This window comes from Bos indicus, chromosome 9 (genome assembly GCF_029378745.1).
Source record: "Bos indicus isolate NIAB-ARS_2022 breed Sahiwal x Tharparkar chromosome 9, NIAB-ARS_B.indTharparkar_mat_pri_1.0, whole genome shotgun sequence".
Lineage (NCBI taxonomy): Eukaryota > Metazoa > Chordata > Mammalia > Artiodactyla > Bovidae > Bos > Bos indicus.
Genome location: NC_091768.1, coordinates 59,154,432 through 59,181,530, shown reverse-complemented (window position 1 = coordinate 59,181,530; position 27,099 = coordinate 59,154,432).

Sequence of the window (27,099 nt, the reverse complement as noted above, 5' to 3'; positions counted from 1 at the left end):
GGAGGCCTGGCGTGCTGTGATTCATGGGGTCACAATGAGTCGGACATGACTGAGGGACTGAACTGACAGAATGACAAGTGTCCTTTTGTGCTGTTTTTAGTCACTCCATCGTGTACAACTCTTTGCAACCCCATGGACTATAAGCCACCAGGCTCATCTGTCCATGGGGATTCAACAAGCAAGAATACTGGAATGGGTTGCTATACCCTCCTCCAGGGAATCTTCGCAACCCAGGGATTGTACCCAGCTCTCCCGCATCATGAGTGGATTTTTTCACCAACTGAGCCACCAGGGAAGCCCAAGAATACTGGTGTGGGTAGTCCATCCCTTCTCCATGGGATCTTCCCCATGCAGGAACTGAACCAGGGTCTTCTGCATTGCAGGCAGATTCTTTACCAGCTGAGCTACCAAAGATGCCCAGTGCCTTTTTTGATAAGATCCAAATCAGAGAGGGCTTCCCAGATGGCGCTAGTGGTAAAGAACCCTCCTACCAAAGCAAGAGACATAACAGATGCAGTTTCCATCCCTTGGTGGGGATGAAGGCATGACAATTCAGTCCAGTATTCTTGCTTGGAGAATCCCAGGGACAGAGGAGCCTGATAGGCTGCAGTCCATAGGGTTGCAAAGAGTTGGACATGACTGAGATGATTTAGCATACAAAGGACAACTGCATTCTTCATCTTCTCCTCTTGCCTTTGAGATTCTTTAAGATACTCGAGTGGGGCTCTGTGAAGTTTTTAATTTCTAGAGTCCTAACTGGGTTTGCTGCTCCAGTATTAATATGCATCTTTTCGCCTTATGTTATCACTTGTTTTCATGAGCTTGTGTGAATTCACTGGAAATTAATTTGGATATATGTGCCTGGCTTATAGACAGCTGAATGAATTTCCTACTACTGTAAAAAGAAAAAAAAAAAAAACAAAAAACTCAGAAAGTTTGGCCTCTAATTTCTTGTAACCATTTCATTGTCTCAGTTTTGTTGCAGTTTCCACATGTAGGATTTTAGTAACTCCATTTTTTCCACTACATAATTCAGTAACTTTAATAAACTCGTCTCCTGGCTGAGCACCATGTTAAAAATCCATGCACAATTTCTTCAGAGCAGCACTTTATTACCAGTTTTACTGTAATGCAATATTAATAGAAAATGATGACACTTGGACTGTGGAGGCACTGTTGTGCATTTACAATAATATTTATACAAATAATTAAACTTTCATTTTATTGGATAGAGCATGTCTATGCAAGGGGCTGTTTTGCACAAATTTAAAACAAAAGTTAGAAGGCCATATTGGCCACTGTGGTCTCTATCTGGATTTCCTCTGATTGAACTGCAGGAAAATCTAGTTTCAAATATTGTATCTGTCATCTGTACTTCATATCAAGGAATTAATCAAACTGACAGTGGGGAGAGTTTTTTGAATGTTCATTATTTCAGCTATTAATTTTTAAAAGCAGCAAATGTTGCAAGTCAATAGCATCCATAAAAATTGATTTATTGCACAATTTCCTTCCTACTCCTGGAAGCCAAGAGCAGATTCTCTGTATCCAATGCTTTCCATTTCTAAGCCACTCTCCTCACATCCATTTTTTTAAGATAAATTATTTAGATGAAAGAAATGTAATCCCGTTTGAATTCCACTGATTCGAATTCATCGGAACTGACCACATCAAGGAAATGTGAAATTTAGCATGAAAAGGCACTACACACAGAAGCAATTACATTGTGAAAAATCACAGAAATGTAATTTATATTAAAAAGTGCAAAGGATTCTTGATCAATCACATTACTTCTGTGATATAGGTAGCTTCACATGACACTCTGATAGCATTTGGGGATACGTAGGACAGACTGACACTATTTACACCGTGGATGTCTCAGGACATTGAGGTTACCTTTATACACAGACATCACATGTTATCCTGAAACTGTTTACCACTAAATATAGTTGCGCTTCAATCTCAGAACTTGAATTTGGAGTTGATCAATCTGTGTTTGAATTCTGATCCTGGCTGTGATAATTTATAGCTATGTTTTCTTGAACGACACTTAATCTTCTGAATTTCAGTTATCTTCTCTGTAATACATCTTATAAAATTTATTTAATAGATTTTTAATTCAATTAAACAAGAATTAATGAGATAATATTTGTAAAATCATTTCTCATAGTGCTGTTCATTACATGTTATTATTCTTCTACTCAGAAGTGTCCAGGTCTCTGATAATATAATTTGATTATGAGAAATAAGTATTTCTTAAAATGCCATTCCCAGTAACTGTATTATTTCCTCTTTAACCAACAATGATCATTACAAGTAGTCCATCAGAATTCTGAAGGAAAATTCATGGATCTTTAGTTCTTTGAGGCATAAAATGATGTAATATGATGCCAATCAAACCTAGAACCTGCACTGCTTCTTCAATATGTTGCTGGTCCCTTTACTACAAGAATTCTTCTCTTTACACCTAAAATGCCCTCTCCTAAATATCCTCAGATAAAAATGAGGGCAATTCCATTCAATAACTCTTATTATTTTCAGTGCTAAAGTGAGAAGAGTGGGCTGCCTGTGGGTATTGAAGTGTGGATTTCTGAGCAGTCCTCCAGTAGATCCTGCCATGTTGCCAGGAGAGGGTTTCCATATCCAGCTGGCTAAGAGAGACAAAAGGAAAAATTGGTTTTAAACGAGAGTGAACACCATGCCTTTCAGATACCTCCCACTGTTTACAACATCATCCTACCATGTAGGAAATATCGGACTAGTATCTAAGACAAGGAAAAAATCGCAATATATCAAGTATTTTCTTCTTATGTTTTTTGTTTATTTTAAATACCAAAATTAATCATTATATTCACTTTCAGAAGGATGAAAAGCAGAGAAAAATAAGTTGGCACATGAAGAAAATTAGCAGTCTAAAAGAGGAGAACCACTATGAGCATTCAGAACATATGATCTCCAATTATTATGGGAAATTGGAGACATTTTTTAGAGCTTGTAGAGATTCTCAATGAGATTGAAGAAAATTTTTCACTGACAAAAGATCATGATGCAGTGATACAGTTTTGGAGCTTTAAAACAATAATTACTGAACTAAAAAAAAAATTAATTGTTCCCAAGGAAAGCACATTCATTATCAGCTAAGACATAACTAACACATTAGAAGACCAGAATGCAGATGGAAAAAAAATATGGACTGTAATAAAGAAAGCAATGAAGGATATATTTACTTCAAGGATATTTCAGTATATGTCATTCGAATTTGAGGAGGAGACAATAGAATTTGTAGAAGAAAAGCAATATAGCACAATAAAATACCCTGAAACGACCAGAAGACCTGTGTATTTGTTTTGTTTTCCTTTCCCCCCCCCTCTTTTTGGGCTGTGTGTCAGGTGGGATCTTCGCTCCCCAACCAGGGGTTGAACCCATATACTCTGCAGTGGAAGCATAGAGTCTTAACCACTGGACTGCCAGGGAAGAATTTTGCTAATTGTTTACTATTGCTGCTAAAACAAATTACCACAGACTCAATGGTTTAGAACAATACAACCATAATACCTTACAGTTCAATATGTTAGAAATCTGCCATGAGTCTGACTGGGATAAATCAAGGTTTCCAGCAGGGCTGTATTCCTTTTTAGAGATGCTAGAGGGAAGTACATCTTGTCTCCTTGTCTTTTCTAGGCCACTGACATTCCTTGGCTCATGGCCTCTTCCTCCATTTTTAAAGCCAGTAATTTTTACATCTGTCTGGCACAGCTTTTCTTGTCATGTCTCTTTCTGCCACAGCTGCAAAAGGTTCTCCAATTTCAGGGCCTCTTGGGATCAGATTGAGTGCAGCACTTTAACAGCATCATCTTTGAGGATTTGAAATAACTCAACTGGAATATCATCACCTCCACTAGCTTTGTTCATAGTGATGCTTCCTTAGGCCTGCTTGACTTCATATTCCAGGATGTTTGGCTCTAGGTGAATGATCAAACCATCATGATTCAATGGTCATTAAGATCATTTTTGTATAGTTCTTCCCTGTATTCTTGCCAACTCATCTTAATATCTTCTGCTATTGTTAGGTCCATATCATTTCTGTTCTTTATGGTGCCCATCTTTGCATAAAATATTTCTTTGGGATCTCTAATTTTCTTGAAGAGATCTCAAGTTGTTCCCATGCTATTGTTTTCCTCTATTTCTTTGCACTGATCACTGAGGAAGGTTTTCTTATCTCTTCTTGCTATTCTTTGGAACTCTGCATTCAAATGAGTATATCTTTCCTTCTCTCCTTTGCTTTTTTCTTCTCTTCTTTGATCAGCGGTTTATAGGGCCTCCTCAGACAACCATTTTGCCTTTTTGCCATTCTTTTTCTTGGGGATGGTCTTGATCACTGCCTCCTGTACAATGTCATGAACCTCTGTCCATAGTTCTTCAGGCACTTGTCTATCATATCTAATCCCTTGAATCTACTTGTCACTTCCACTATATAATCATGAGGGATTTGATTTAGGTTATACCTGAATGGTCTCATGGTTTTCCCTACTTTCTTCAATTTAACTCTGAATTTGGCAACAAGGAGTTCATGATCTGAGCCACAGTCATCTCCCAGTCTTGTTTTTTTGCTGACTGTATAGAGCTTCTTCATCTTTGACTGCAAAGAATATAATCAATCTGATTTCGGTATTGACCATTTGGTGATGTCCATGTGTAGAGTCGTCTCTTGTATTGTTGGAAGAGGGTATTTGCTATGACTAGTGCATTCTCTTGGCAAAACTCCATTAGCCTTTGCCCTGCTTCATTTTGTACTCTAAGGTCAAACTTGCTTGTTACTCCAAGTATCTCTTGATTTCATACTTTTGCATTCCAGTCCCCTGTAATGAAAAGGACATCTTTTTTTGGTGTTAGTTCCAGAAGGTCTTGTAGGTCTTCACAGATCCTTCAACTTCAGCTTGTTTGGCATTAATGGTTGGGGCATAGACTTGGATTACTGTGATATTGAATGGTTTGCCTTGGAAATGAACAGAGATCATTCTGCTGTTATTGACATTTCACCCAAGGACTGTATTTCAGAATCTTTTGTTGACTATAATGGCTACACCATTTCTTCTAAGGGATTCTTGCCCACAGTCAGTCAGTTCAGTCACTCAGTGCTGTCCGACTCTTTGCAGCTCCATGGACTGCAGCATGCCAGGCCTCACTGTCCATGACCAACTCCTGGAGTCACTCAAACTCACATTCATTGAGTTGATGATGCCATTCAAGCATCTCATCCTCTGTTGTCCCCTTCTCCTACTGCCTTCAATATTTCCCAGCATCAGGGTCTTTTCAAATGTGTCAGTTATTCACATCAGGTGGCCAAACTATTGGAATTTCAGCTTCAACATCAGTCCTTCCAACAAATATTTAGGACTGATTTTCATTAGGATGGACTGGTTGGATCTCCTTGCAGTCCAGTGGACTCTCAAGAGACCTCTGCAACACCATAGTTCAAAAGCATAACCTTTTCGGCGCTCACCTTTGTTTATAGTCCAACTCTCACATCCATACATGACTACTGGAAAAACCATAGCCTTGACTAGTTGGACCTTTGTTGGCAAAGTAATGTCTCTAATTTTTAATATGCCGTCTAGGTTGGTCATAACTTTCCTTCTGAGAGGTTACCGTCTTTTAATTTCATTGCTACAGTCACCATCTGCAGTGATTTTGGAGCCCCAAAAATAAAGTCTGCCACTGTTTCCACTGTTTCCCCATCTATTTGCCATGAAGTGATGGGGACCAGATGCCATGATCTTAGTTTTCTGAATGTGGAGTTTTAAGCCAACTTTTTCACTCTCCTCTTTCATCAAGAGGCTCTTTAGTTCTTCTTCACTTTCACCCATAAGGGTGGTGTCATCTGCATATCTGAGGTTATTGATATTCCTCCCAGAAATCTTGATTTCAGCTTGTGCTTCATCCAGCCCAGTATTTCTCATGATGTAATCTGCATACAGGTTAAATAAGCAGGGTGACAATATACAGCCTTGACGTACTGCTTTTTCTATTTGGAACCAGTCTGTTGTTCCATGTCCAGTTCTAACTGTTGCTTCCTGACCTGCATACAGATTTCTCAAGAGGCAACTCAGGTGGTCTGGTATAGCCATGTCTTGAAGACTTTTCCATAGTTTATTGTGATCCACATAAAGGTTTTGGCATAGTCAATTAAGCAGAAATAGATGTTTTTCTGGAACTCTCTTGCTTTTTCGATGATCCAGCGGATGTTGGCAATTTGATCTCTGATTCCTCTGCCTTTTCTAAAACCAGCTTGAACATCTGGAAGTTCATGGTTCACGTACTCTTGAAGTCTGGCTTGGAGAATTTTGAGCATTACTTTACTAGCGTGTGAGATGAGTGCAATTGTGTGGTAGTTTGAGCATTCTTTGGCATTGCCTTTCTTTGGGATTGGAATGAAAACTGACCTTTTCCAGTCCTGTGGCCACTGCTGAGTTTTCCAAATTTGCTGGCATATTGAGTGCAGCACTTTCACAGCATCATCTTTCAGGATTTGGAATAGCTCAACTGGAATTCCATCACCTCCACTAGCTTTGTTTGTAGTGATGAAAGCATCTAAGGCCCACTTGACTTCACATTCCAGGATGTCTGGCTCTAGGTGAGTATTCACACCATCGTGATTATCTGGGTCATGAAGATCTTTTTTGTACAGTTCTTCTGTGTATTCTTGCCACCTCTTCTTAATATCTTCTGCTTCTGTTAGGTCCATACCATTTCTGTTCTTTATCGAGCCCATCTTTGCATGAAATGTTCCCTCAGTATCTCTAATTTTCTTGAAGAGATCTCTAGTCTTTCCCATTCTGTTGTTTCCCTCTATTTCTTTGCATTGATAGCTGAGGAAGGCTTTCTTATCTCTTCTTGCCATTCCTTGGAACTCTGCTTTCAGATGCTTATATCTTTCCTTTTCTCCTTTGCTTTTCACTTCTCTTCTTTTCATAGCTATTTGTAAGGCCTCCCCAGACAACCATTTTGCTTTTTTGCATTTCTTTTCCATGGGGATGGTCTTGATCCCTGTCTCCTGTACAATGTCACGAACCTCAGTCCATAGGTCATCAGGCACTCTAACTATCAGATCTAGGCCCTTAAATCTATTTCTCACTTCCACTGTATAATCATAAGGGACTAACCTAGACAGCATATTAAAAAACATAGCGATTACTCTGTTGACAAAGTTTCATCTAGTCAAAGCTATGGTTTTTTCCAGTAGTCATGTATGAATGTGGTAGTTTTACCATAAAGAAGGCTGAACACTGAAGAATTGATGCTTTTGAACTGTGGTGCTAGAAGACTCTTGAGAGTCCCTTGGACGGCAAGGAGATCAAACCAGTCAATCCTAAAGGAAATCGATCCTGAATATTTATTAGAAGGACTGATGCTGAAGCTGAAGTTCCAATACGTTGGCTACCTGATGCGAAAGGCAACTCTTTAGAAAAGACCCTGATGCTGAGAAAGATTGAAGGTGTGATGAGAAGGGGATGACAAAGGATGAGATGCTTGGAAGCCATCACTGACTCGATGGACATAAGTTTGAGAAAGCTCCAGAAGAAGATGAACGTCAGGGAAGCCAGGCGTGCTACAGTCTATGGGGTTGCAAAGAGTTGGACATGACTAAGAGACTGAACAACAACAATTGTTATAATTGATAAGATGGATATTATTGACATGGAAATATGTTCACTATTGTTAAGTAAAGATATATGATTGAATTGGCTATTTATAGATTCATGTATAAAATACACACAGTGAATCATATATGCTGTGATAGAATACTTTTGAATTTTTCTCTTTAAAGAGAATGGCTTTTAAACACATTTTTAACTTAATAAAATACCTGAAAAACTTTTAATGTCCTGGTTGGTTAAATATAACAAAAATCAATATATAATATCTGCTTAATTATCACTAAGTTGGTCAGCAAATTCAAACACTTAGGAAAAATGTGGTTTACAACTTCTAGCAAATAAGAATTCTTTACAAAATTCTTAACAATTGTGATTTCAGAGAACAAAACATATGTAGTCTCAAGGTTATAAGCCAACAATTCTTGAGGAAAAAAGCTATTAAAGCAGAACAGTGAATTTTATTGCAGACCCCTTTGTCCTTTATGATAAACAGAAAGAAGCTCAACTTTGTGATGACAAGATACAGGAAAAGTATAGATTTAACTTAATATTTATGGTAATGGAATGCAAATGTTCTTTAACCTTCATTCTTATCTTTCTAAACAAAGGGTAATGGCCAAGTCACTGCTTTGCATTCTCAGAGACTGACAACGTAAACAGATTATTAAAGCCAAAGTTTTCCACCAAGCACCATTTGAATCAATGTTTCTATGTTGTAATCAACATATGGTTTCAACTATAATTTCAATCAAGACTAAATCAAAGTATTTAAGGCTTTATAATTTTCTGTTTGCATAATGCATACTGTTGAACAAAATGGTGTTTTACCTAACAATGTGGAAAAAACATCTATTCCTACCAGGGATTAATATAATATTATTTTAATGGCTTCATTATAGTCCATACAAGGACTAAATCATACTTTAATTAACAATTATTGTTAGACATTGTCAAAATTTTCCAACTTTTATTAATATAAATAATGCTTCTGTGACTATCCTATTATGAAATACTTTCTACATGCACAGATATGGCAGTGGTTCAGTCGCTAAGTCGTATCTGACTCTTTCCATCCCATGGACTGTAGCCTGCCAGACTCCCCCTGTCCTTGGGATTTCCCAGGCAAGAATACTGGAGTGGATTGCCATTTCCTTCTCCAGGGGATCTTCCAGACCCAGGGACAAAACTTGAGTCTCCTGTATTGCAGGATGATGCTTTACTGCTGAGACACCAGGGAAGCCCATATATATATTTGTACATTTTCTCATTATTTATCTCAGATAATCTCTAAAAGGGGAAATTTTGGACAAAGGGTATGCCCACTTTAAAGGCTATCCTTGAGTATTGCCCAAATACCTTCCTGGAAATTGTGTACATTTATGCATTTTAAATACCCTAAAATAGTGTTATAATTTGTTTTTCTGGAATAGGTAACCATTCCCTTCTCCAGGGGGATCTTTCTGACCTAGGGATCGAACTCAGGTTTCCTGCATTGCAGGCAGACTCTTTACAGACTGAGCCACTAGGGACGCCTGTTTTTCCTTTTTACAAACTTTTAAATACTGGGTATTATCATTTTTCAACATTATTTCTCAACATTTGGATGAGAAGTGGCATCCTTTTTTGTTTTAAGTTGCATTTTATTTCTAGTGAGGCTTTGTTATATTGAAGTTATATATGGGTCATATTTGGGGTCATTTGCACTTACATATGACCATGTGCAACAGGTTGGATTATAGTTTCCTGTATTCAGAGCTTCTCCCTAAGGTGCTTCTGTCCATGAGAGGAGTGTGCACCCCAGAGGTGAACTCACGTGTGGTTACATGAACCCTCTGAAAGAAATTGGAGTGGATGCGACATGCCTCTTCTCAGGCGTTTTAAGAATGAGCTCTTTGTTTACATGTTCTTCCTTCTGCCATAGACTGAAAACCTGGAGACAATGCCTGAGGAAAGTTGCTCTTGTGGAGAAGCTGTTCCTGAGAAGAACCAAGATTGTCCCATAATGAGCAAACAATATGAGTGAGAGTTTTACTGCTGTGAGATACTGATGGCAGCCTGATATCATCTGTTTCCTTAGCATAACCTAGCCTTAGGGAGTAATTTCATAACTTGAACCAAAGGTGAGAAATACTAACAAGAAGAACCCCAAATACATGGCGTTCACTTCAGGGCTGATAAGTGATCAGTGAATAAATTCTTATCAGAAACTGATGGGTAGAATCCAGGTCTTGTAATGGTAAAAACACTCAGCCCTAACTTGGAAGTCAAATTGGACCAAAGGAGTGCATTACTCAGTGAAGAACTTGGAAAGCAGAATGTTAGCAGCATGCCTAGGTTACTATTTGGTTCCTTCAGCCTGTACTTCTAAAAAGAGATGAATTATTAAAAGAATTTACTTGGTTTCCACAGAGAAAAGAGAGTCTAGAAACACTGAGATTACAATGCTAAATGATGCAATGAGTTCTGTCACCAACCAGGGAAAGATATAACCCAGAAAGCCTTTGAGTGACAAAGGATAATTAAAACTCAGCCTCTTGGCAAGGCCCAAATCAAGCCTATTGAAACTGAATTGATTTTAGCACCCAGTAAACTCAGGTAAAAGAGACTAGAGGTAAGGCTTTCCCAAATCCTAGATTGATAAACTCAAAATATCCATAATTAAGTGTGGAAAGTCAAGTCCTGAAAACTTTGTAGATGCCAAGTCCTGGCACATTTATACTAATTAAAAGCAAGTAAACAAGAAGCTGACTATGTTTTTTTTAATTTAACTGCCAAAATTACCTTCAACCTGGCCTCAAAGAGATTATAACTATCTGAGAATTAAAATAACCTTAGGACACTTATTAGATTGATAAAACTTATGGAAAAGATGTTCTGTACAGCAAAAAAAAAACAATCAACAGAATAAAAAGAACCTATGAAATGGGAGTAAGTATTTGCACATTGTATATCTGATGAGGTGTTAATCTCTAAAATATGTCAAGAACTAACAAAGTTCAATAACAACAACAACAGAAACCTGGTAATCAGAGTTTTTAATGGGCTAAGGATTTAACTAGACATTTTTCCAAAGATGACATACAAATTGTCAACAGGTATATGGAAAAATGCTCTTGGTCATTAAACATCAAGGAAATTCAAATAAAAACCACAGTAAGATATTGTCTCACATTTGTCAGGATGGCTATTGCTTAAAAAAAACAAAATTAAAAGCACCAAGTATTCATGAGGATGTGGAGAAACTGGGATCTGTGCATACTATTAGTGGGAGTACAAATGGTACAGCCAATGTGGAACACAGTATGGAGATTCCTTAAAATATGAAACCTAGAACCACCATGTGATTGAGCAATCTCACTTCTGAGTATGAATAATTGAATCAGGATCACCAAGAGATATTTACACCCCCATGCTCACTGAGGAACTATTCATACTAGCTGAGATGTGGAAACAACTTAAATGCCAGGCAACAGATGAACGGATAAAGAAAATGTGGTCTATACACGCAATGGATTCTATTCTACTTTTTTTTAAAAAAGGAAATTTCACAACACGTGACAACATGAATTGACATTATTGACATTATGTTAAGTGTAATAAATCAGAGACAGAAATACAAGTACTGCGTAATTTACTCACATGAGATATCTAAAATATTTAAATTCACAAAATTGAAGACTAGAACTGTGGTTTCCAGGGCCTGGGTTACTTGAGAAGGGGGAATTGGTAATTATTAATCAACCAAAACAGGCAAAAAGTGATGAATAAACTCCAGAGATCTGCTGTACAACTTCGTGTCTACAGTCAACTATCATTTACACTTAAATTTTGCCAAGAAGATAGTGCTCACATCAAGGGCTCACACCACAATAATTTTTTTTTTAATGATAATACAAAAAAATCTTCTTTGTAATCTCTGTTGTCCTTTACAGAAATAATTAAGGAGAAAAAGAGAAAAGGAAGAAACTCCTAGAGAAAAGAATCAAGGGCCACAGAGAACAATGAGTTGCTACTCCCAGAGAGGAAAATGAAGTTTTATGCAAGAAACGGTATGATATCTGTGCTGTGGCATTTCAGCTGTGTCCCTCTTTGGTGTCTCATTTCTCGATGGGAATTGTACTGTGGGGTGATGCTATTCCTGCTCCATCAGTGTGCAGACGTGTGAAGGATAAGGATGGAGCATATAACTCATATTTAGTGTACAAGTTACCAGTTTAAGAGGAGTTTTCTCCAAGCCTGATACAGGGATAATCTGGCATCTCTTGGATATCCGAAGTTTAAGCTTATTGTTGTAATTGGGTGAATGTTGGATTTTCTCCCTTGAGGGGGAGAATTAAGGTTCACTCATAGTTTGGTACCCCTTCTCATAGACAGATTATGAACTTCCACTCTCTGAAATTCTTGGATGACTGTATGCCTTTTTCCATCCCAGTACTTCTGTGTGTGTCTATGAGAGAAAGACAAAAGCACAGAGGAGGTAGAATTGACAAATTTTACCTCATTTCCATAGTGTAAATTAAAGTTACAAATACTACCTCTAAAGTTTTGTGGACATTTCAAAAATATAACTGTCTTTGATTCTTCTAGGTAAAAGCCTAATAAAGAACTAAAATGATAGATTATTTATTCAACTGTGGATGTGTCTGGTGGTGTCAAATACCATTTATGATTTTTCTTTCTCCCCCTTCTGATTTGAAATGCTATCATTACCATGTGCTACATTTCTATTTAACTTCAGTTCAGTTAAGTTGAAATTGAGGTTCTAGATTTACTGCTGCTGCTAAGTCGCTTCCGTCGTGTCTGACTCTGTGAGACCCCATAGACGGCAACCCACCAGGCTCCATTGTCCCTGGGATTCGCCAGGCAAGAACACTGGAGTGGGTTGCCATTTCCATTTATCTGTCTTCCAGCTACACAATATTTTAGTGACTGTGAATTTATATACATTTTTACATTGTATATAGCCAACATCTTCATCATGCCTACTATTATTCTGGTTTATCAAAACTGTATTGGGCATTCTCATACACTTGCTCTTACAAATTAACTTAATAATTATTTTGTCAAGTTCCCTCCAAATTTCATCAAAAGAGAATGATTTCCCACACAATTTTTAAATTAATTGGGAGAACTGACGTCTTAAATATGGAGAGTTCATGTCAAGAAGATATATGTCAGTTTACTAACTTGAATCATCTTTTATTTTCATCCTTTGTAGAATTGTCTATTCTTCTGCCCATGAAAAGTTAAAAAATATTATCTCAGTTGGGATAAATTTATCTAGTTTTTAATTTTTAAAAAATATATTTTTATAGTCATCTAAGATTTTCTTTGTTTTTAGTTTTTTTTCAATGAAATCTTTTGGATTTTTCAGTTAAGCAATTGCATAACTTAAAAATAATGATAGTTTATATTGATTTCTAAAATCGATATTTTACTTTAATTGCATGAGAACTTCCTACATAATGTTGAATAACAATAGACATCCTTGTTTTGTTTGTGATTTTAATAGTAACACTTCATCTACTGCAGTTCTTAAAATAACAGGGACTGTTGGTTTCTTAGTGAAACTCTTTTTATGTTAAATAACCATCTCTTGAATCTTAGTATATTCTGTTTTTATCAGAAGTGGATATTAAAAGTCTCATCATTTGAGAGGATTATAATGTTCATATTATCAACTTATAGGTTGATTATTTTAACTTCATTAAGATATATCCTAATATATTTGGATGTTAGGAGAAAATTCAATTGTCTATAATACATTATTAGTTTAATACCCAACTGGTTTCAATTTGCTACATTTTATTTTGAATTTTTTTCATTTTGCTAACATGTCAACCCCATGAAGACTAGGATCTTCTATTGTATCTTTACTATGGTTTATAATTAATGAATGATCACTATATTTAGCTGCATGAGATTGTTCTTTTTATGTGCTTGCTCTTATTGTCAAACTATAACCTTCTAATACTTAGGGACTTAAAGAATATAGCTGAACATGGCAGATTAAATTGATGTAACTGATTCCATCACCCTATCTCTGTTGCAAAAAATGAAAAAAATGATGGATAAAACATAACTTTAAAAAATCCATTCCATTAATAAAAAAGAAGGAATATCTCTGGTTCCAGAAATGAGATGAAGAAGCAAAACATGAGAACAGATTACCTGGCCACTCACAGAGCTTTTTGTCACAAATGGATTTCTAAGAGGTTAGAAGCTGGGTCCTAACGCCTGATGAAACTAAAAGATGTGGCCTCTGTCCAATGGGAGGACAGACAAGGAGCCAAAATTGATCCATCTCTATAAGCCAGAAGCATACAAGAGGTTCCTCTTCTGCTTACAAATAAAGGGGTGAGAGGATTTGACTATATCTAGAGTGTGAGTGAAAAGAAAAAAGTCAAAATCTCAACTTCATCAAGTTCATCTGCTGCTGCTGCTGTTGTTTCAGTCATGTCCGACTCTGTGTGACCCCATAGAGGGCAGCCCCCTGGGATTCTCCAGGCAAGAACATTGGAGTGGGTTGCCATTTCCTTCTCCAATGCATGAAAGTGAAAAGTGAAAGTGAAATCGCTCAGTTGTGTCCGACTCTTCGTGACCTCATGAACTGCAGCCCACCAGGCCCCTCCGTCCATGGGATTTTCCAGGCAAGAGTACTGGAGTGGGTTGCCATTGCCTTCTCTGCAAGCTCATCTGCGAGGTCCAAACCGCGAGGTCCAAATCTATTGCACCATTGTAATTTAGCTATAGGCAGAGTAAGTAATATTTTTAACTAGTCCAGGACCACTGTAACTTTACAGGGCAGACTCAAGCTCAACAGTGGCCTGAAGGCACTCATTTACCACACATGGTTCACAAAAAAAGCAAATCAACAGCATCGAAATAAAGAGCTAAAGACCCAGGAACTCACTAGAGAAAAGCTACAAATTACGTAAGAAACGAGTTATTAAGTGGAATCAACAGATGCAACAGGTCATAATTAGCACACGACAAACTTGAGATTACAGAAAAATTTAAAAGAGGTTAGAAAATAATTATGATTAAAATTCAAAAAAATAAGAGAATTGAAACTATAAAGAATACCACACTATTAAGAAAATAAAAGTGGATTTTTTTTAATTGCCATATATAATTTCCAGAAATGTAAAACAGAATTGTTGACCCTAAAACTTCAGTGCATTGGTTAAATATCAAAATAGGCATATCTGAAGAGTAAAATTAGTGTATATATAATTAATTTATATTAATATGTATGCAAATATAATTTCCTCATTATATCTGATTTCTAGATATTTGTTATTTTTATATTCATTATATCTTTGCTATGAGTTCCTTCAACTAATAAAAATAGTTTGCATGATGTGTGAAATATTTAAATAATATTTGAAAAGTGCCTGACATTAGAAAGGGCTTTTTAGATGTTTCCTATCATTATTGCTTCCCTTATAGCCCAGTTGGTAAAGAATCTGCCTGTAATTCAGGAGACCCCAGTTCAATTCCTGGGTCAGGAAGATCCGCTGGAGAAAGGATAGGCTACCCACCCCAGTATTCTCGGGCTTCCCTCATGGCTCAGCTGGTAAAGAATCCGCCTGCAATGCAGAAGACCTGGGTTCAATCCCTGGGTTGGAAAGATCCCCTGAAGAAAGGAAAGACTACCCTCTCTAGTATTCTGGCCTGGAGAGTCCCATGGACTATACAGTCCATGGGTTGCAAAGAGTTGGACACGACTGAGCAACTTTCACTCTCATAATTATTTACATGAATTACCTAATATAGCAACCTTATGAGATAAGAATTAATATTATTTCCAGTTTTGCTACTGAAAGAAAGTTAAGTACTGGGAGGCTAAATGACATTCCAAAAGTCATACAGTTAGTAAGAAGTGGAGCCTGGTTCTCGCCCTGGGCTCTGGCAGAAAAATTACCCATTTCCTCCAAAGATGTCACACTCTGCACCACCACTAGGTACTTCATAGTTATCAAATAGATAACATTTTGTTAGGTCTGTTTGTATGCTATTCTTCAGATACACTCTAGCTTTGTTACAGTCTAAGAACATAGCTTATTCATTTTTTTTTTGTTTAGTTCCTAAGTTGTGTCTGACTCTTGCAAGCCCATGAACTGTAGCTCACCAGGCTCCTCTGTCCATGGGATTTCCTAGGCAATAAAACCAGAGTGGGTTGCCATTTCCTTTTCCAGGGGCTCTTCCCCACCCAGGGATCAAACTCATGTCTCCTGCTTGGCAGGCAGATTCTTTACCACTGAGCCACCTGGGTAGTCCCCAGCTTATTCAATAACTACTCAGAAAATTTTTGAGCACTTAAGAAATTTCATTTACATGATCTTGATTACATGATATTATACATGTTGATATCTTATCTATTGATTTTCTTAGGTAATTTTTCAGGAAGTGTTTATGAGGGCTATAAATAATAATACCTTACATTATTCTGTGTGTATGTGTCTTCAAGTGAGTATTAACTGGGCAATAAGAGAATTATGGAAATTCAGTCTTTGATCCTAAGAAAGCTATTTGTAGCACCGTTGCTTGGAGAGCTATGGTTTTTGTTGTTGTTACTAAAAGTCCCATCTGTTCCTCCCAGGCAAAGCTTTACTAGTTTTCTGGGCAGTTAACTATGGCTATGTGAGTACTGGGCTTCCCGACTGTCTCAGTGGTAAAGACCTGACTGCAATGCAGGAGATATGCATTCATTTCCTGAGTAAGGAAAATCTCCTGGAGAAGGAAATGGCAACCCACTCCAGTATTGCCTGGGAAATCCCATGGACAGAGGAGCCTGGTGGGCTACTGTCCATGGGGTTTCAAAGAGTAGGACATGACCTAGTAACTAAAAAACAACAAAAATCTGAGTAATAGAATATCAGGGAACTGATAGAGGTCTTTCCATGCTTATCTTAGAAACACCCCACAAATGTCCCTGTCTCTCTTTCCCTATCTATTGACTTTCAAAGAAGTCTGAGAACCTAGAAGATGGAGCCCAAAAGAAAATCCTGAATCTCTGAATGAGCACAAGGAAGGTAACTTGCACAGAAATACCTGCTGGGCTTTGCAGGAAGAAAACTCTTCTACTTTATTAAGCCACTGAGCTATGGAGCATCATAACAGCATTTTCTACTATTCACCATAACCAATCTAAGATAATTCTTGGACTGTAATGTCACAGGTTTTATGTTAATGTTGTTCTTTCCTTTTTAAAATCCAGTACTCCTTAAAAAATGTCTCACTTTATCCTTGTATCAGGATCTATGTGGGTATTCTTTTCATTAATTCTGTCCTGCACTCCATGAACTCTTTCCATAAGGACAAACAGGTTGTGGTTGGCAGACGAGGAAGCCTCTGAAGATATTCACATCCAAATTCCTTAAACTTGTGAATATATTACCTTTTTGGCAAAAGGGATTTTCAGACATGATTAAGCTAAGAACCTTGAGATGGGGAGATCATCTTGGATTATCAAGTGGGTCTAATATGATCCCAGTTCAGTTTAGTCACTCAGTCTTGTCTGACTCCTTGTGACCCCATGGACTGCAGCACCCCAGGCCTCCCTGTCCATCACTAACTCCTCAAGTCCATTCAAACTCACATTAATTAAGTCAGTGATGCCATCTAAGCATCTCATCCTCTGTCATCCCCTTTTCCTATTGCCTTCCCAGTGTCAGGGTCTTTTCAAATGAGTCAGTTCTTTGAATCAGGTGGCCAAACTATTGGAGTTTCAGCTTCAACATCAGTCCTTCCAATGAATATTCAGGACTGATTTCCCTTAGTATTGACTCGTTTGATCTCCTTACAGTCCAAGGGACTCTCAAGAGTCTTCTCCAACACCACAGTTCAAAGCATCAACTCTTTGGTGCTCAGCTTTCTTTACGGTCCAACTCTCACATCCATACATGACCACTGGAAAAGCCATAGAAGGACTAGAAGGACTGTTGTTGGCAAAGTAATGTCTCTGCATTTTAATATGTTGTCTAAGTTTACCATAGTTATTCTTCCAAGGAGCAAGCATCTTTTAAATTCATGGCTGTAGTCACCATCTGAAGTGATTTTGGAGCCCAACAAAATAAAAGAGGTCTCCATTAATGACCACCATAGCAACTTGGAAGAGGTCGCCATTAGCCCCACCATAGAGCCACTAAGGAGATGATCCACAGCTGAAGAACAATTATACTAAAGAAATTCTTGCACTGTTAAGAAAGTTCTAGGACCCACAACAGATTTCCCAACTTGGGCATCTAGCAAAGGGACTGAGAATACCCAGGGAATTTGACTTTGGAGGCCAGTGGGATTTGATTACAGAACTTCCACAGGACTGGGGAAACAGACTCTTGGAGGCACAAACAAAATCCTGTGAGCACCAGGAGCCAGGAAAAAGGAGCAGTGTCCCCGCAAAAGACTGAGCCAGATTTGCCTGTGAGTGTGTAAGAGTCTCTGGTGAGATGTGGGTTGACAGTGGCCTGCTGCAGGGTCAAAGGCACTGAATACAGCAATGCATACACAAGCCATTTTGAAGGAGATCATCATTATCTTCATTACTCCTACCATAGTTAGGCCTCAGGCCAAAAACAGGGAGGGAACACAACCCCACCCTTTAACAGAAAATTGGATTAATGATTTATTGAGCATTCTGATGCCTTCACCCATTAGAATAAGACCCCATTCCTGCACAATCTGTCTCACCCATCAGGAAGCTTCCATAAGCCCCCTAACCTTATCTATCAGAAGGGGAGATAGACTGGAAATCACAATCACCAAAAACTAACCAAACTGATCACATGGATCACAGCCTTGTCTAATTCAATGAAACTATCAGCCATGCCATGTCGGGCCACCCAAGATGGACAGGGTCATGCTGGAGAGTTCTGACAAAATGCGGTCCACTGGAGAAAGGAATGGCAAACCACTTCAGTATTCTTGCCTTGAGAACCCCATGAAGAGTATGAAAAGGCAAAAAGATATGAAACTGAAAGCTGGACTTCTCAGGTCAGAAGGTGCCCAATATGCTACTGGAGAACAGTGAAGAAATAACGCCAGAGAGAATGACGAGACAAAGCCAAAGCAAAAACAACACCCAGTTGTGAATGTGACTGGTAACAGAAGTAAGTCCGATGATGTAAAGAAAAATATTGCATAGGAACCTGGAATATTATGTCCATGAATCAAGGTAAATTAGAAGTGGTCAAAGGAGAGATGGCAAGAGTGAATGTCAACATTTTAGCAATTAGAAAACTAAAATGGACTTGAATGGGTGAACTTAACTCAGACAACCATTATATCTACTACTGTGGGCAGGAATCCCTTAGAAGAAACGGAGTAGCCATCACAGTCAACAAAAGGGTCTGAAATGCAGTACTTGGATGAAATCTCATAAACGACAGAATGATCTCTGTTCATTTCCAAGGCAAACCCTTCAATATCATGGTAATCCAATTAATGCTCTGACCAGTAATGCTGAAGAAGCTGAAGTTGAATGGCTCTATGAAGAACTACAAGACCTAGAACTAACATCCAAAAAAGATGTCCTTTTCCTTATAGGGGACTGGAATGCAAAAGTAGGAAGTCAAGAAACACCTGGAGTAACAGGCAGATTTGGCCTTGGAGTACAGAATTAAGCAGGGCAAAGTTAATAGACTTTTACCAAGAGAATTACCATGAAATTAAAAGACGCTTACTCCTTGGAAGGAAAGTTATGACCAACCTAGATAGCATATTCAAAAGCAGAGACATTACTTTGCCAACAAAGGTCCATCTAGTGAAGGCTATGGTTTTTCCTGTGGTCATGTATGGATGTGAGAGTTGGACTGTGAAGAAGGCTGAGAGCCGAAGAATTGATGCTTTTGAACTGTGGTGTTGGAGAAGACTCTTGAGAGTCCCTTGGACTGCAAGGAGATCCAACCAGTCCATTCTGAAGGAGATCAGCCCTGGGATTTACTTGGAAGGAATGATGCTAAAGCTGAAACTCCAGTACTTTGGCCACCTCACGCAAAGTGTTGACTCATTGGAAAAGACTCTGATGTTGGGAGGGATTAGGGGCAGGAGGAGAAGGGGATGACAGAGGATGAGATGGCTTGATGGCATCACTGACTCGATGGACATGAGTCTCAGTGAACTCTGGGAGTTGGTGATGGACAGGGAGGCCTGGCGTGCTGCGAGTCATGGGGTCGCAAAGAGTCGGACATGACTGAATGACTGATCTGATCTGATCTGACCAAGAGAACACACTGGGCATAGCATGCACCCTTTTCAAACAGCTCAAAAGAAGACTCTACACATGGGCATCACCAGATGGTCAATAACTAAATAAGACTGATTATATTATTTGCAGCCAAAGACAGAAAAGCTCTACACAGTGAGCACAAACAAGACCGAGAGCTGACTGTGGTTCACATCATGAATTCTTTATTGCCAAATTCAGACTTAAATTGAAGAAAGTAGGGAAAACAACTAGACCATGCAGGTATGACCTAAATCAAATCCATTACAATTATACAGTGGAAGTGAGAAATAGATTTAAGGGACTAGATCTGACAGACAGAGTTCCTGAAGTACTATGGACAGAGGTTCGTGACATTTTACAGGAGACAAGGATCAAGATGATCCTCAAGAAAAAGAAATGCAAAAAAGCAAAATCGCTGTCTGAGGAGACCTGACAAATAGCTGTGAAAAGAAGAGAAGCAAAAAGCAAAGGAGAGAAAAAAAAGCAAAGGAGAAAAGGAAAGATATACCCATTTGAATTCAGAGTTTCAAAGATTAGCAAGGAGAGATAAGAAAGCCTTCCTCAGTGATCAGTGCAAAGAAATAGAAGAAAACAATAGAATGGAAAAGACTAGAGATCTTTTCAAGAAAATTAGAGATACTAAGGGAACATTTCATGCAAAGATGGGCACAATAAAGAACAGAAATGGTATGGACTTAACAGAAGCAGAAGATATTAGGAAGAGGTCGCAAGAATACACAGAAGAACTATACAAAAAAGATCTTCAGGACCCAGATAATCACGATGGTGTGATCACTCACTTAGAGCCAGACATCCTGGAATGTGAAGTCAAATGGGCCTTAGGAAGCATCATTATGAACTAAGCTAGTTGAGGTGATGGAATTCCAGTTGAGCTATTTCAAATCCTAAAAGTTGATGATATGAATTTTCCCAAAATTTGGAAAACTCAGCAGTGGCCACAGGACTGGAAAAGGTCAGTTTTCATTCCAATCCCAAAGAAAGGCAATGCCAAAGAATGCTCAAACTACCACACAATTGCACTCATCTCACGTGCTAGTAAAGTAATGCTCAAAATTCTCCAAGCCAGGCTTCAGCAATACGTGAACCGTGAACTTCCTGATGTTCAAGCTGGTTTTAGAAAAGGCAGAAGAACTAGAGATCAAATTGCCAACATCCGCTGGATCATGGAAAAAGCAAGAGAATTCCAGAAAAACATCTATTTCTGCTTTATTGACTATGCCAAAGCCTTTGACTGTGTGGATCACAATAAACTGTGGAAAATTCTGAAAGAGATGGGAATACCAGACCACCTGATCTGCCTCTTGAGAAACCTATATGCAGGTCAGGAAGCAACAGTTAGAACTGGACATGGAACAACAGACTGGTTCCAAATAGGAAAAGGAGTACGTCAAGGCTGTATATTGTCACCCTGTTTATTTAACTCATATGCAGAGTACATCATGAGAAACGCTGGGCTGGAAGAAACACAAGCTGGAATCAAGATTGTTGGGAGAAATATCAGTAACTTCAGATATGCAGAGGACACCACACTTATGGCAGAAGGTAAAGAGGAACTAAAAAGCCTCTTGATGAAAGTGAAAGTGGAGAGTGAAAAAGTTGGCTTAAAGCTCAACATTCAGAAAACGAAGATTATGGCATCTGGTCCCATCACTTCATGGGAAATAGATGGGAAAAGGGTGGAAACAGTGTCAGACTTTAGTTTTGGGGGCTCCGAAATCACTGCAGATGGTGACTGCAGCCATGAAATTAAAAGACGCTTACTCCTTGGAAGAAAAGTTATGACCAACCTAGATAGCATATTCAAAAGCAGAGACATTACTTTGCCAAGAAAGGTCTGTATAGTCAAGGCTATGGTTTTTCCTGTGGTCATGTATGGATGTGAAAGTTGGACTGTGAAGAAGGCTGAGAGCCAAAGAATTGATGCTTTTGAACTGTGGTGTTGGAGAAGACTCTTGAGAGTCCCTTGGACTGCAAGGAGATCCAACTGGTCCATTCTGAAGGAGATCAGCCCTAGGATTTCTTTGGAAGAAATGGTGCTAAAGCTGAAACTCCAGTACTTTGGCCACCTCATGCGAAGAGTTGACTCACTGGAAAAGACTCTGATGCTGGGAGGGATTGGGGGCAGGAGGAGAAGGGGACGACAGAGGATGACATGGCTGGATGGCATCACTGACTTGATGGACGTGAGTCTCAGTGAACTCCGGGAGTTGGTGATGGACAGGGAGGCCTGACCTGTTGCGATTCATGGTGTCGCAAAGAGTCGGACACGACTGAGTGACTGAACTGAACTGAGGTTAGTCATAACTTTTCTTCCAAGTAGCAAGCATCTTTTAATTTCATGCCTGCAGTCACCATTTACAATGATTTTGGAGCCCAGAAAATAAAGTCTTTCACTGTTTCCATTGTTTCCCCATCTATTTCCCATGAAGTCATGGGACCGGATGCCATAATCTCAGTTTTTTGAATGTTGATATTTCTCCCAGCAATCTTGATTCCAGCTTGTGATTCATCTAGCCCAGCATTTCACATGATGTTTTAAATTACGTGTGTTAACTAAGCTTTTTGGAGCATATACACCAAAATGTTGGTAGGAACTGTAGTTTTCTTTTATTTGTCTTTTTATAGGCACTAAATTCCTACCATGAATGTGTATTTCTTTTGCTATAAGAAATGTTAAAAAAGAAACATGCCTCTTATTCTTGCTTTCACATTCAGATCAAATGCTATTTCTTTCCTTCATTAGGCTTTCCTTGGTCATTCCTATAAAAGGAGACATGGGATACTTGTTTCTTTTTTTTTTTGTATCATAGTTATATCTAATTTTTACTTTTCTCCTCAAGAAATTCTTTTTTTCCTCATTGGTTCCTTGAGGATGGGGCTATATTTTATTCTTCTTTATGTCATACAAGCATAGTACCTTAGCATAGTACCAGCCACAGCCTGGGACTGTTGAACACATGTTCTACAAGAGTTAATTTACACAAGTCATTGCTCACCAGGTCACTTCCAACCTGCATCAAGTGCTTGGTCATTGTCACCCAGGACTCCCCATGACTCCCTGTGGATAAGCTCTCCTTATAAAGCAAACCATAGCTCAAAGAGCATGTGGATTTTTTTTTAACTTGAAAATTAAAGCATTGTGTTCTAAAGAGATGATGTTTGAAGATTTTGAACTTTATTTTCTTTGGTTAACTTCTAATTAACCCAATATAGCACTTATTTCATTTTTAAAATTATCAGTGAAATTAATTACATTATTAATATTTCTTTTTATTTTTTTTTGAACTTTTAATTTTGTGTTGGAGTATAGCCGATTAACAATTTTGTGATAGTTATAGGTGAACAGCAAAGGGACTCAGCCGTATATACACATGTATCCATTCTCTCCCAAAACCCCCGTCAATTCAGGCTGCCTAAAGAGATGATTTTTAAAACTCCCTTCATGTAATCATCCAAAAATGGAATTTAAATGTGGAAAGCATTTTAATTCTCAGCTGATTAAATTTCTCACTTGGTGATTGCTACATTTCAACCCTCCTTGGCATCCGAGAGGAAGGAGAATTGGGGCCTTTCAACACATCTATACTCTCTCACTTCTTTGTTTGATCTCAAAACCTAACTGCCCATCACATATATATTTTTATTTAACATAAGCAAATCTGGTGAATCTTCATATTATGAGAAGTGGATTCACCTTTGCAGCTTGGAGACACCAAGTGCCATGAAGAATATAAAGGGTTCACTCTCCTACACATCGCCATCTCCGCTGTTGTTTTGCTTGGGATTGTGTTCAGCCCTTTGGCCTTTTGTGCCTGGTGTGCAGTCCTCCTTAGAATTTGACTAATGCTAGGCCAGCCTGACTTACAGAGTTCAAAATGTCTGGAGACAGTTCTTTAAAAAACTCTTCAACTACCCCTATCTAGACATTTCATTAAACGGAGATTTGAAGCATTTCAGGTGGTCTTCAGTCAAAAGAAGAAAAATATTTTTGGAAGAGTTTTCAAAATACTTAGAAGGGATGTTTAGTGGTGTGCACAGTTTTTCAAATACTTGGGTTACTTTGGGCTTCTTGTTAGTAAGATAACAATCTCCCTAAAACCAAAAGCTTATGTTGTATAATAGGACCTTCTAAAAATTATTTATGTATTTTAGCTCCAGGCTTTTGTACAACCCTTGGGTGGGCATTTGAAGACACCAAAATATACCCTCAGGGGGTTGGTAGATTAAGTAATAAGTGGTAAACCTCCAGCTGAGGCTTTGTGTTTATCATTATCATCTCAGTACAGAAAATATTCAGAATGGTAATGATTCTGGGCTACCTGCTGTGGGGAATTTCAGCCTCAATGTAACATTTATTAAAACATTATCACTAGATTTCAGTGAGACTATACAGATAAGAACTGCCTTCAGAAGAGTTCAGAAGAGTCAACCATTGAGGAAGAGAATGCACACCCTAGAAATGATGAAATAAAAACAGGAATCATGAAGTAGAGATAAAATTTTTACATACAATAATAAAAAAAAACACAGTACATGAAAAAAAAGAAAAGCAAGGAAAAAAACATACAACTATCTCTCTAAAACCCAGAACTTGATAAAGTGAGTACGTAAAGTTGCACATTGCAAGCAAAGCAAGAAGTGAATGAGAAGAATATATTAAAATGAAAGTGTTTGTCATTCAGTCATGTCTGACTCTTTGTGACCCCACAGACTATAGCCTGCCAGGTTCCTCTGTCCATGGGATTCTCCAGGGGAGAAAACTGGAGCTGGTAGCCATTCCCTTCTCCAGGGGATCTTTCTCATCCAGGGATCAAACCTGTGTCTTCAGCATTGCAGGCAGAGTCTTTACCTTCTGAGCCACCAGGGAAGCCCCAGTGGGCTAGGTCCTTGGGTCCTAGGGTGGTGTGACTTTCACTGTTTCAGGTTTCTTGTACTGGTTTCCGTGGCTATTTTTTCATTAACATCAGTCATCTTTACATGTGTGTTTTATGGCTTTTGCTTGGATTCCATATATATGAAAGGTTCAGGGTAATTATTACACTGAGGTCTTTGCCTTTAGATTATCCCAGAGTCTGCTCCTATTGCTGGTTAATATAATTCAAAGTGCTGACCCTAGCTCATAAACCCCATTGTGAAGACTCATCAGTGCCTAAGAAACTGCTCTTTTGGGCTGGATATTTTAGCAGGAAGTTGTTTGGGGGTCTCAATTGTGTGCTGGCATTGCTTAGGAATCTTATGCTGACAATTTAGTGCTTAAGATTGTTTTTAAAGGAAAGCATTCTTCTCCTAGTTCAAATACATCCTCCCTTAATTAACCTCTAGTGCTTCAAGTAAGACACATATCTTTAAAATGTTATGCTCTGCCGGCTATACATTAGTAGGGCCATTTCTACCACTAACAATGGTCTAAAGTGCTTACTTAGGAAATGCATTAACTCTTATAGGTCATCAAGATATCATTTAGAACATTGTTTTTTCTAGTGCACTAAAGTCTGTGCTCTAGACCTTTAACTCTAAATCTCTGCTGAATCCTAACTGGCTAATGATGTCTCAACAATGGACAATTATTAAATTAATGTATTATTTTCCATTGCAAAATTGATCAGTAAATAAAAAGCCCACAGTTCAGCCAATAACTGTTCGCATTTTATAAGTAATAATAGTTTGAATTTATGTCGTACATTTTGTTGAATAGAACCAAATACCTCCCTGTATACTTTTAAGTACTAATTAGGGTTTATAGTCTTAATAAAATTAAAAAAATAATAAACCTTTACATACCCATGTGAACAGAAATAAGAAAAATTAGTCATTCTTCCTGGGTGATAGATATTTAATAACTTTAGTCTGCATTTGACATTCAGGTACAAAACTATCTGATCTTTCTCAAAGATAGAATAGATTTTCTTCTCACCCATTGGCCTTCAGGAAAATTTTATGCATTGTTATTTTAAGAATATCTCTTACAGTTTTTTTTAAATAAGCAAAAGCTGGTCCATAGAACCAGCTCTGATGAGTCTCACAATCTGATGAGTTTCTTGTATAAATATGACGAGAGGATTTCTCTCTCTGAATGTAGGTGATATGCTGCCACTGCTGTTTAGTCACTAAGGCATATTTGACATTTTTGCAACCCCTGGTCTGTAGCCCACCAGCTTCCTCTGTCCAAGAGATTCTCCAGGAAAGAAGACTGGAGTGGTTTGCCAGGGGTTCTTCTTGACCCAGGGATCAAACATGCAGTTCCTGCATCAGCAGGCACGTTCTTTACTTCTGAGCCACCTGGGAAGCCCATTATTATCATGAACTTTGAGAAGAAAGAATACATTTGCTTTTTTCTCTGTATTTAAAATTGACTATTTAAAATATCTGATGGTATATTATATTTTCTTCATTTTCATGCCTTCTACTTCAGCAACCAGTCACTTTTTTCAAATTTATTCAGAAATAAGCTCAGTTGGTAAAGAATCCACCTGCTATGCAGAAGACCCTGGTTCGATTCCTGGGTCAGGAAGATCCCCTGGAGAAGGGATAGACTACCTGCTCCAGTATTCTGACCTGGAGAATTCCATGGGCTGTATAGTCCACAGGGTCACAAAGAGTCAGACACGACTGAGCGCCTTTCACTTTTCACTGTCATAAGCCAAGTTTAGCAGTTCCCTCATATTGTTTTATTCATCTCTCGAGAAACAAAAATTGCAATATCTGAGAGGGAGAGTTGCATACCCTACGTGCTTATTGGAAAACACTCCCTGGAGATACCCTTTTAAGCAAGTAAGGAAGTTAGAACTGCCTGGCTCTGGCTCAAGGATCTGATTACAAATTAGACTCCAACAATATTCTTGAAGAAACTCTGGAACTTGAGTGATCTTAAAAATTTAGGCAAAAGGGATGCACCTTTGTCTTTCAGCATATAACAGTCACAGGTCAACAAGTACCCCAAGGGAGGGCTCATGACCCTGCACATGGAACTTGCCTGACTGCAAAGGGCAACTCCCAGTGAAGGATCAGCTGTGAGCTGTGAGCCAGTTAGCAGTGGCTCTTCCTGTGAATGGAGGAGGGTGACAAGGGCCTTGCAGAGGGACCCTGTGTGGAACACCAATGCACACACTTCAGTCTTCAAGTGGATGTCCTCAGAGATTAACATACACACACACACACACACACACACACACACACACACAAACACAC